Source organism: Rhincodon typus, chromosome 29, assembly GCF_021869965.1.
Source record: "Rhincodon typus isolate 14 chromosome 29, sRhiTyp1.1, whole genome shotgun sequence".
NCBI classification, from domain to species: Eukaryota; Metazoa; Chordata; class Chondrichthyes; order Orectolobiformes; family Rhincodontidae; genus Rhincodon; species Rhincodon typus.
In genome coordinates, this window is record NC_063360.1 from 20,110,431 (window position 1) to 20,119,692 (window position 9,262).

At 38.1% G+C, this 9,262-nt stretch overlaps 1 long non-coding RNA gene across 1 annotated transcript; it reads right to left on the reverse strand.

Annotated features, from left to right (window-relative positions):
• Window positions 1-336: 336 nt before the first annotated feature.
• Window positions 337-4,915, reverse strand: LOC125486519. Its single transcript, XR_007265180.1, has 2 exons — window positions 4,641-4,915; window positions 337-1,882 (listed from the first exon to the last, which is right to left on the reverse strand). It is a non-coding gene; the product is annotated as an uncharacterized LOC125486519 (long non-coding RNA).
• Between the last annotated feature and the right edge of the window lie 4,347 nt (window positions 4,916-9,262).

Consider the following 9,262-nt stretch of genomic DNA (forward strand, 5'->3'; position numbering starts at 1 on the left):
TGGTTCTGATCACCAATTGTTCCAGGTTAAATGCGCAGTTCCAATTGTTCATTTTTCTCTTCAACGGTTCCTAATCCTGCTAAGAATGATTATTTGCAGTTTCTATGTGCTGCTCATAATTGGCACTACATTGATCATAGACAATTACAGTCTGTGAAAAGAAAACACTGTTCTACACAGTTGGGACAAGATTTTCACAGTTTGCATTTGTCTTTAAAAAGCAAGCAGTGAGACGTACCTTCTTTATGCTATGTGCAGCGAATTGCTGTTCTTTCAAATCCATTTATATTATATAGGGTTCACTTTACATTTTATAAGCAAATAAGAGCAATAAACTTTGTACGAAAAAGAAACATAGATTTTTTAAAAAAAGATGTATTCCTCTCTTTATCAAAAGGTGGGGCCAAAATGGAACTGTGCTTTACATTAATCTTCTGAACTGATTCAGCCTGCAAGAAATGACACAATGCTAACAGAGAGGCAAAAGGGTCAGGACAAACGGAGCATATGTTAGCAGCTAATGTAAAGAATAAATATGCACTAGAAACTGTGATGGCTGCACACAAGGTTGGAGATATGGGGGAGGGTGTTGTGAGTTTGTTAAATTGTTCCAACATATTCAACGTGGGTTTGATTGCTATGCAATAGAGCTTAGATCTCATCAGGCAATATTTGCTCAGAGGCGGTTAACTGTTAATCTTTTGCATCAAAAACACAATACCCTGGATCTTCTGACAGGTGTCAATCATTGTTGGATCGCTGCTCTGCTTGAATACTCCCCTGACTCAACACTCTTCCATATGCTTCTGGGATCTTCTGAGCCTGGCTTCACCAAATAATGGGGCGCAGTATCACTCGGAGAGCTGCATCAAAGTGTGATAGCATGTGGGGCCGGACATGCCCTATTTTAAAGGTACTAGGTGTCATGCAGTATGGTTAAAGGTCCAGTTTGAACATGAGTATATGAGTGAACGGGTGAGTGGATGAATGAGTGAATGGGTAGGTTAGGTGAAGTAAATGGGTAGGTGAGTGAGGTAAGTGTATCAGTAGGTACTCAGGGTAGATGTGGCGGAGGATGATTGCGGTATTTTTGGGAAGAGCAGTAGATGTGTGAGGTGGCAGGTGGGTGTCATGGAAGGTGGATAAAGTATTAGGTGAGTGGGGTGCCAAACGGTTGAGATAGTAGGTGGATAAGTGCAACCTTGCTGAAATGGAAAGATTTGAGAGTTTTGTTGATCCCAAGAGCATTGCTGTCAGGAGTTCTCAACTCCTGGTAGGGCCATCCATGGCAGTAATGTTGGAGGGGAGGAACTAGATGAAGGACAATCCAAAACGTGTCCTCAATGGTGATCCAGGTGGAAGATCATTGTGTGTGATATCAATGGGTGCAATAGTGGATGAAGCCTGCAGCAACATTAAGATGCCCAATCATTGAGGTTTCCTTACCACTGGAACTGGATTGACCTTCTGTCAAGGACAGTGTGTCTGCTGATGTGCAAAAGTATTCCCACGTTAAAAGGAGTGCTGTACAAGGTGTCTACCTAGAGGAATTCAACACAACTTCCACAGATTTTCCTACGTGGACAGTCATACTCATTAGCAAGTGATTGTCAACGTTGATGGATAAGTGACAGGTAGGTGCAGTGATAGCTTGATAAGGTGATGGGTGGGTGAGGTGGTAAGTATGTACGGTGACAGAGGGATGAGGTGGCAAATGGTTGAAATGACAGGTGTCTGAGGTGGCTCTCAGGTCTGAGGTTTAGTGAGATAGTCTGGGGAATAGTTGGGGAGCCATAGGGGCAGTCCGGGGAATCCAGTAATAATTGGATGTCAGGAAGCCAGTAAGAGGTAAGCTGGAGAAGCTCAGCAGGTCTGGTAGCATCTGTGAAGGAAAAAAACAGAGTTAACATTTCGGGTGCGGTGACCTTTCCTCAGAACTTCCTCCATAAGAAACTGTGGCCTGGCTAAGTGATGTAGTTTGCTAGGTATTAGACTAGTTTTTAATCTATCTAACATTTCCTCGGTAAGTATTCAAGAAAGTATATCAGAAGTGTCCAAAGTCTCCAACTCCAGCTTGGAAACATCAGCGAGGATCTTGCAGAGCTGGGACATTGGAATTGGATGTTCAAACATTCCTGGAAATTCCCTCACAGGTGAATGGGTCAGGAATTACACATTGTCTTAACATGCATCTCAGTTATATGTCCATCTCCAACAATCTCAAGACTCAAAGATTTGGGCCATTGATTCATTGTTAAAATATTTATAATGAACAGACTGCTGGATTCAGGCATATGGTATATTTGTCGCAGGACAAAATTAATAGAATTTATTATTGGAAATAGAGTCTTCTAATACTATAACATTCTTAGAGCGGAGAAGATTTAGGGGACTTTTGATTGAGATGTTAATCATTCTGAAGGGTTTTGATACAGTAGTTAAAGGAGAAAGTCTTTCAGCTGGCAAGAGGATCAGTAAACACATGACTCAGATTTACGACAATTATTAAAATAATTATCAAAATAACTTTGACAAGGAAGGGGGAGATGGCAAGTTTTTTTACAAAATAAATTGTTATCATCTGAGATGCTCTGTGTGAATGGATGGTAGATGCAGATTCAATAATAACCTTAAAAAGGAAATTGGATACCCATCTGAAAACAGAAACTCTATAGGGCAATGTGAAATGAGCAAGACAGTGGAAGTCACAGGACAACTTGTTGATATCACTGGCATATGCACAATAGTCAAATGACCTTCTTCTGATGAATGTTTCTAAGATATTGGTGGAACTATGTGGGCAATCATACTCTGCAGCAAATACACATTTTCAGTCAATGTTGTGTTTCATTGTGTATATATTCCATTGCATCGATTTTTCCTGTTTTACTTTCTGCTACAAAACTCCAAACTCAAGTTTGATGTTTCCTTCCTAATATTGTCTCATTCTCTAATCTATACTTTTCAATCCTGGTAGCACCCCACACCTTCACCCAAGTTTTCTAATTAATTTAATGATTTATATCTGCTTTTTCCCTAGAATGGATGTGAATGTAAAATATTGTCAGTTTAATGATCTCCTCCAAAAGAACACAACAGGAGGATTTTTATGTTCAAATGATGTCTCACATGTTTCCACAATCTGTTTCCAAAATCAATGGTTAAATTAAGGCTTTCCAATGCTTATAACTAGCCCTGTGCCAACTTAGACTGGATTAAGACCATTTCTGATCAGAGTATGAATCAAATGGGGCCAAATATAGGCCACTTTACATGGAGAGTCTGAGGAAATCATCATCTTCAGTATAATCACAAAATTATTTCCCAATTTGTGGAAAAAGTCTGGTCCCATTGCCAGAGTTGCTTGAATGGAAGGATTCAGGTACAAGCATTGTATAATAACAAAAAATATTAATTTTTGACTCCTTTCCACACTTTTGGTTCCAGAAGCAGACACTGAACTCAACGATATCATCAATGGGAAACAACAAATTTTTCAACTAATTGCACGAAATAATAGTGGGTCAGTAGATGCAGAATAAGGATCTATCCACGGTTTATCCATAAGGAGTAGTCTGTGTTGTCCCAATGTATCCTCACTGTTTAGTCTACTTTCTGATTATTATATTTCTGTTTTTTATACAATTTTTACCCAGATGTTGTACCAAATTACTGATCTTCTGTAATCCCAAGCAAAACAACACCCTGTATAGAAACAGTTACATGGAACTGTAGATTTGTGCCATACTAATGACCACGTTTATGTTCCATTTTATCCTTCACTTTATAACTGAAATATTTTGATCAAGCACTGGCAGGAAGGAGCATCACTTGTTATCACCACAAATGAAAAGAAGGTGAGCAATGTATACCAAATGAATAAAAGATTTTAAGGGAAAAGTCTTAATGTGGTCCATTGCAATTTACTGCTTCAAGTCTTGAACTAATTCGATATTAATTATTGATTAGCAGAATTATTTTAAATATTAATTGGCTGTTTGAAGTTGATCAATTAAGTTTGAAATATACTGTAGATAAATTAATTTCTCAGAACATCATTTAAATGCCCTAAAATGTTTGACGATTTTGGCACGCTCTCAACAGCATTTTTTCTGAAAGCGATCAAAAACTATTTTTGGTAGAATTGTTTTGGCTGTGAAAATGTGAATGACACCAAAAATGGTGAGTAAATCAGATATGTAGATTTTGATTTATGACACTATATTTTTAACTACAGGTCACTAAAGTCTTCAGTCCAACGAAAAAGAATATCAAGCCTTCAAATGGAAACATTGATAGATGATTTCAGTTAAAAAGCACATAAAGGATACCTATTAAAACTATTGCATTTTTTACAATAGGCAGGACAATGGCAAATCAAATAATTTATCTTTAATAGGCTTTGACTTTTATTAACAAAGAAAGTATAATATCTTAGCTTTGAGTCAATTGCAATTTAAAACAAAAACTTTTGAATTGAAAGTACAGTGTCTTCTTTACTCTCTGTAAATTATTTGTAATATATGAGAAACTCACAAAAACAACAGAATATAAGAGGGCAGGAAACACAGAAGTTCCTTCAAGATCTGCACTTGTTATTTGTATTCCTTTTGTAATCGTGTTAAAGTCACAACTCTTACCGCGTTGCTGTATCAATGATATGTCCATTCCTCATTTGTAGGCTTCAACTGGACCAATATCCACTGCACTAGGTGGCACTATGCACTTAAATAAAAATAAATCTTCAAATACACAGCAGTTTTCTTCAAGATGTGTTGAGCCAAGTGTTCCTTAGCTCCCAGAACGGTTCCTTGATTCTGATTTTGATGAATTTGTTTAGGAAGCTTCTTTGTTAAGCTATGATACAACCCTATTGCACAGAAAAAAGCCATTGGTCCATTGAGTGTGAAGCAGCTATTTGAAAATGCTTATCAGTTTGTTGCACATTGACCTGAGTTCTAATCACACAGAGATATCCAAGTGTTGTTAACTTGTACTTGCTGAGTCACCTACACACAACTCATGTAGTTGCCTTCCATACAGGACAGCTAAAAATCATAATTCTGACATAGAGTCTCCTGTTTGCTTCCCCACAAAGGTCAGAAATCACATGACACCAGGTAATAGTCCAACAGGTTTATTTGAAAACACAAGCTTTCGGACCCTCACTCCTTCTTCAGGTGTTAGTGAGAGAGGCGGTATCAGACACAGAATTTGTAAGTAAAAGATCAAAGGGTCACACCACAGATGAGGATATACTAAACAAACCTAAAATGCTGTTAAATCTTTAATTGGTTAGAAGGTTTTAATTGATTAATCTCACACACACACACACAAACAAACACTTTCTCTCTCTCTCTCCCACCTCGCGCACACACAGTCTCTCTCTCTTCCCCCCACAGCCTCCCCCCCAACACACACACTCTCTCTTTCTCTCTCTCCCCCCACTCTGTCACTCACACACACACAAATGCACATCTATGGGCTGAATATGTATTTTGCAGAGAAATTCTATTTTGTTCAAAAAGCACACAATTTATAGACAGTCAGTCAAGGTGGCGTTTTATAAATTCCTATTTTAGAAATAAAACCAGTCTGACTCCAAACCAAAACACAAACCGAATCTAAACAAGGCCTCACACTTAACATGCATTGTCTGATCTAAAATGTCACCCCTTCTTTACACTGATAAAACCTTTAGTTCTCTCAGAGCAGTGACTTGAAAGAAATTTGGGGATATGCGTATACATATTAATCAATTAAAACCTTCTAACTGATTAAAGATTTAACAGCATCTTAGGTTTGTTTAATACATCCTCATCTGTGGTGTGGTCCTTTGATCCTTCCCTTATAAATTCTGTGTCTGATCCTAACTCTCTCACTAACACCTGAAGAAGGACTGAGGCTCCGAAAGCTTGTGTTTTCATATAAACCTGTTGGACTACAACCTGGTGTTGCGTGATTTCTGACCTTGTCCACTCCAGTCCAACACCGGCACCTCCACATCTTCTTCTCCACATACTTATTGTATCATTTGAACTGCCCTTCAGTGATCTCCAGACTGTTTTGAGAGACTTATTAAAACCCTTGCAATCAGTTCCCCTCTATTTGTTGGGTAGACTTGAATGTTGCGACCTAAGCAACATTTGGAACTGAATATGTTCAGTTTGCTCCATCTCACAGAGAATGCTGGATTAACTGGTACAATTGGCTGTACAAGAAATGGATTGCATCACATTAGGCAGGCAGCACTGAGAATGTCCTTTCTTTACTTAACAAAAATTACATTATCATTATTAGCAATGCCCTCAATAAATGATTGAATAAAAAATGTTTCTTTATCTTTGCAAGATTTGTTTAAACTCTCTTTGTATGTTCATGTACACTTAGATTTAGTTAATTGTTTTGTTGAAGTTATTGCTAGTGTCACTATCACTAATGCAGCACTATGAGACACGTCTGTAGAACAGACAGAAATGGAAACATCATCCGACAGGCAATTGAAATGTATGCAACAAAACTAAAGCCCACTGTCACATTTTTTGTGATTTCCATCAAATCAGACATCTGAATTTCATGGCAAATATTTAACACCATTAACATTTATTATTATTTCTAAAACATCTAGATTTCTTGGTATTCATTCAATTGTTCCTTTTAAGTGATATCTTTTAAAAGAATAGAATGCAAACTTCGTTTTTGCTTGAAAAACCGATATTCATTGAAAACGTCTTCGGTCAACCTTTCTTTATTATGTGTTTAATAGCTCCATCCACAGTTTGCTAAAAATGGCCCTCCCATTGTTTCCTCAATTACAATTTATACAAGTTTCAGATAGAGATTAGGTATGAGATGTCTGGGTATAATACTGACATGACATATATGATAAACAGGAGTCCCTCAGATCCTTAAAAGATACAGAATTTGGCCATATGAACTGTGAAATATAAAGTTACAGTTCCAGCATAATATGTCAGTTTCATTGAGCTCATTTGTTTATTTGTTCCCTTATTTTCTGGGTCCCATGAATATTAGAGAAAGGAAGTATCTCCCCTGGTAATTTATAGTTTGTAAATATCCTGATCCAGCTGGACTAAGAATATCCCACATTTCACTCCTTCCCTGTGCTGAGTACACTAATCTCACTGTAGGCTGTAAACATAGCTTCTGTGCCCATGGTTATGAAGTTCAAAATTGTCCAGACCATGTGATCATAAACACATAGAGATTGGAACAGGAAACGGTGATACGAGCCTTTGAGCATGCACCACTGCTCAGTAAGGTCCTAACTGAACTTGAACAACAAAAATAATTATCAATCCTCCTATGGTCCAAAAGTCTACCCATCTCAGCCTTGAAGACATTAAGTGACTGAACCTACACATAGGGTAGGGAATGCAAAAGATTCACAACCCTCCGAGTGAAGGGATTTGCTTTTTTTGCAGCATGAAATGGTTGATCTCAGCTCTTGAGGTATGAACAGTGGCGGTGAAATCACCCTGCTAGAATGGCTAATTTGCCTGGAAACAAATTAATTATGCTGATAACCAATCAGAAAAATGTCATTCCTGTAGTCTGAGAAATTTTAACCGGAGCTGGCCCTCCAATTACAGGCTGCTTCACCCTTACATTTGCTATTGATAGGATCATTAGCTAGCCTATCAGCAGGAGCTGTGGAAGGAAACCAGCTTGTAATTGGAGAACCATATATTACAGTCATCTCTATCCCTGCAGGATGTGGACAAACATCAGTATTGTCTACACCCAGCCAGCAAGTTCCAAACAGGAGGGAATCACTCTGTGGGTCATGCATTTAGGCACAAGGAAGTCCTTTGGCCAATTATTATTTCCCATGATCCTGTGTTCTTAAGTGTCATGCCATCCTGTTGTTAAATTTGAATCAAAGGTAAAATTCCATTTGAACATTGCTTTGTTCAATATCATTTAGAAGTTAACAGATTCATTATAGCAAACAGCTTTAATTTATTAATAAATACTGATTAGCTCTACATAGTTATTCTAGCAATTCAAATCCTTTTTTCTTTAATTAAAGGTTACAGTTGAATTGGTGATTGGTGACACTCTTCAGTTATGTAGCTAGCCAATGTGTTTATGACCACTTAATGGAATAAGTATGAGACTGCAGTTACCTTTCAAATCAGCTGACAACAAATAACCAGAATAGTACTCAATCCAAACACGTAACTGAATACAGTTATAATATAAGGATTGTAAAGTTTAACTTATACTAGGTGAGACTGAATGAGATTTATGCATGACTGCTTCAAGTATAAAGGGAACCTTTATTACTACGCTTTACGACTTTAGGCACTACTGTTCCCTATTCCCAAGTGCTGGAAGCGTTAACCGTGACATTTAAAACTCCATACTCCTGATTGCAAGAGGCATCACTGGTGTTCCTCCACAACAGGCTTTACTGGGTCCCTTCGTCAATGGATTTGGTTCCTTCTGCACCTGTGGTTGACAGACAAATCAGCACTTCTGCAGTTTCCATGATCCTGTAAAGTAAGAATGTAGCAGATGCTGGTTGCCACTGATTAGTCCTTATTTGCCCCATTCTCCTTGATCTGCATCCAATGTCCCTATCAACCATTCCCTTCCATATCCACATGTGCAACCTAAGGTCCTTGCTAGCAGAGTACTAAACCTGGTTTTGCAAGTAGGACTAACTGTTCATTAATATCCTACAATCCAAATTATAAAGGCCCAAATTCAAACATGCAAACATTTCACACACGAAAAATAAATCCAATTGTTTCACGTACAGAACAAAATAGCACATGCTCCTAAGGGAAGGAAAATAGAAAGAAACTAATTATGACATACTAAATAGCAAACTGCTTAAAAAACAGATACAAAACAGACCACGAGGGGTTAAACAACATATAGACACTGACCTCCACACATGGAAACTGGAAGAGCTATTTGCCCAGTCTGTCGGTCTGTGTCTCTCCAGAACAGAATATAGAAATTGTTTCAAAACAGTGTTACACATTCAGCTGCAGCTTTTTATAGTCAGTCAGTATTCTGAACTCGTTGATATGTGGCCCCTTTTCTAAGGCCCATAACCACTGTTGTCCAGATCTTCACTTCCTTCAGGTGCCTTGACCCATTTTTCTTTCCACTTTGAAGGCTGAATGTGTCCCTGAGCTTAGTGGGGGACAGGTACAAATTATTCTCTTTTGGTTCATCGAAACTGTGGGGGTCCCTCCATGTAATCAATTTGCCCTTATGCCAGTTT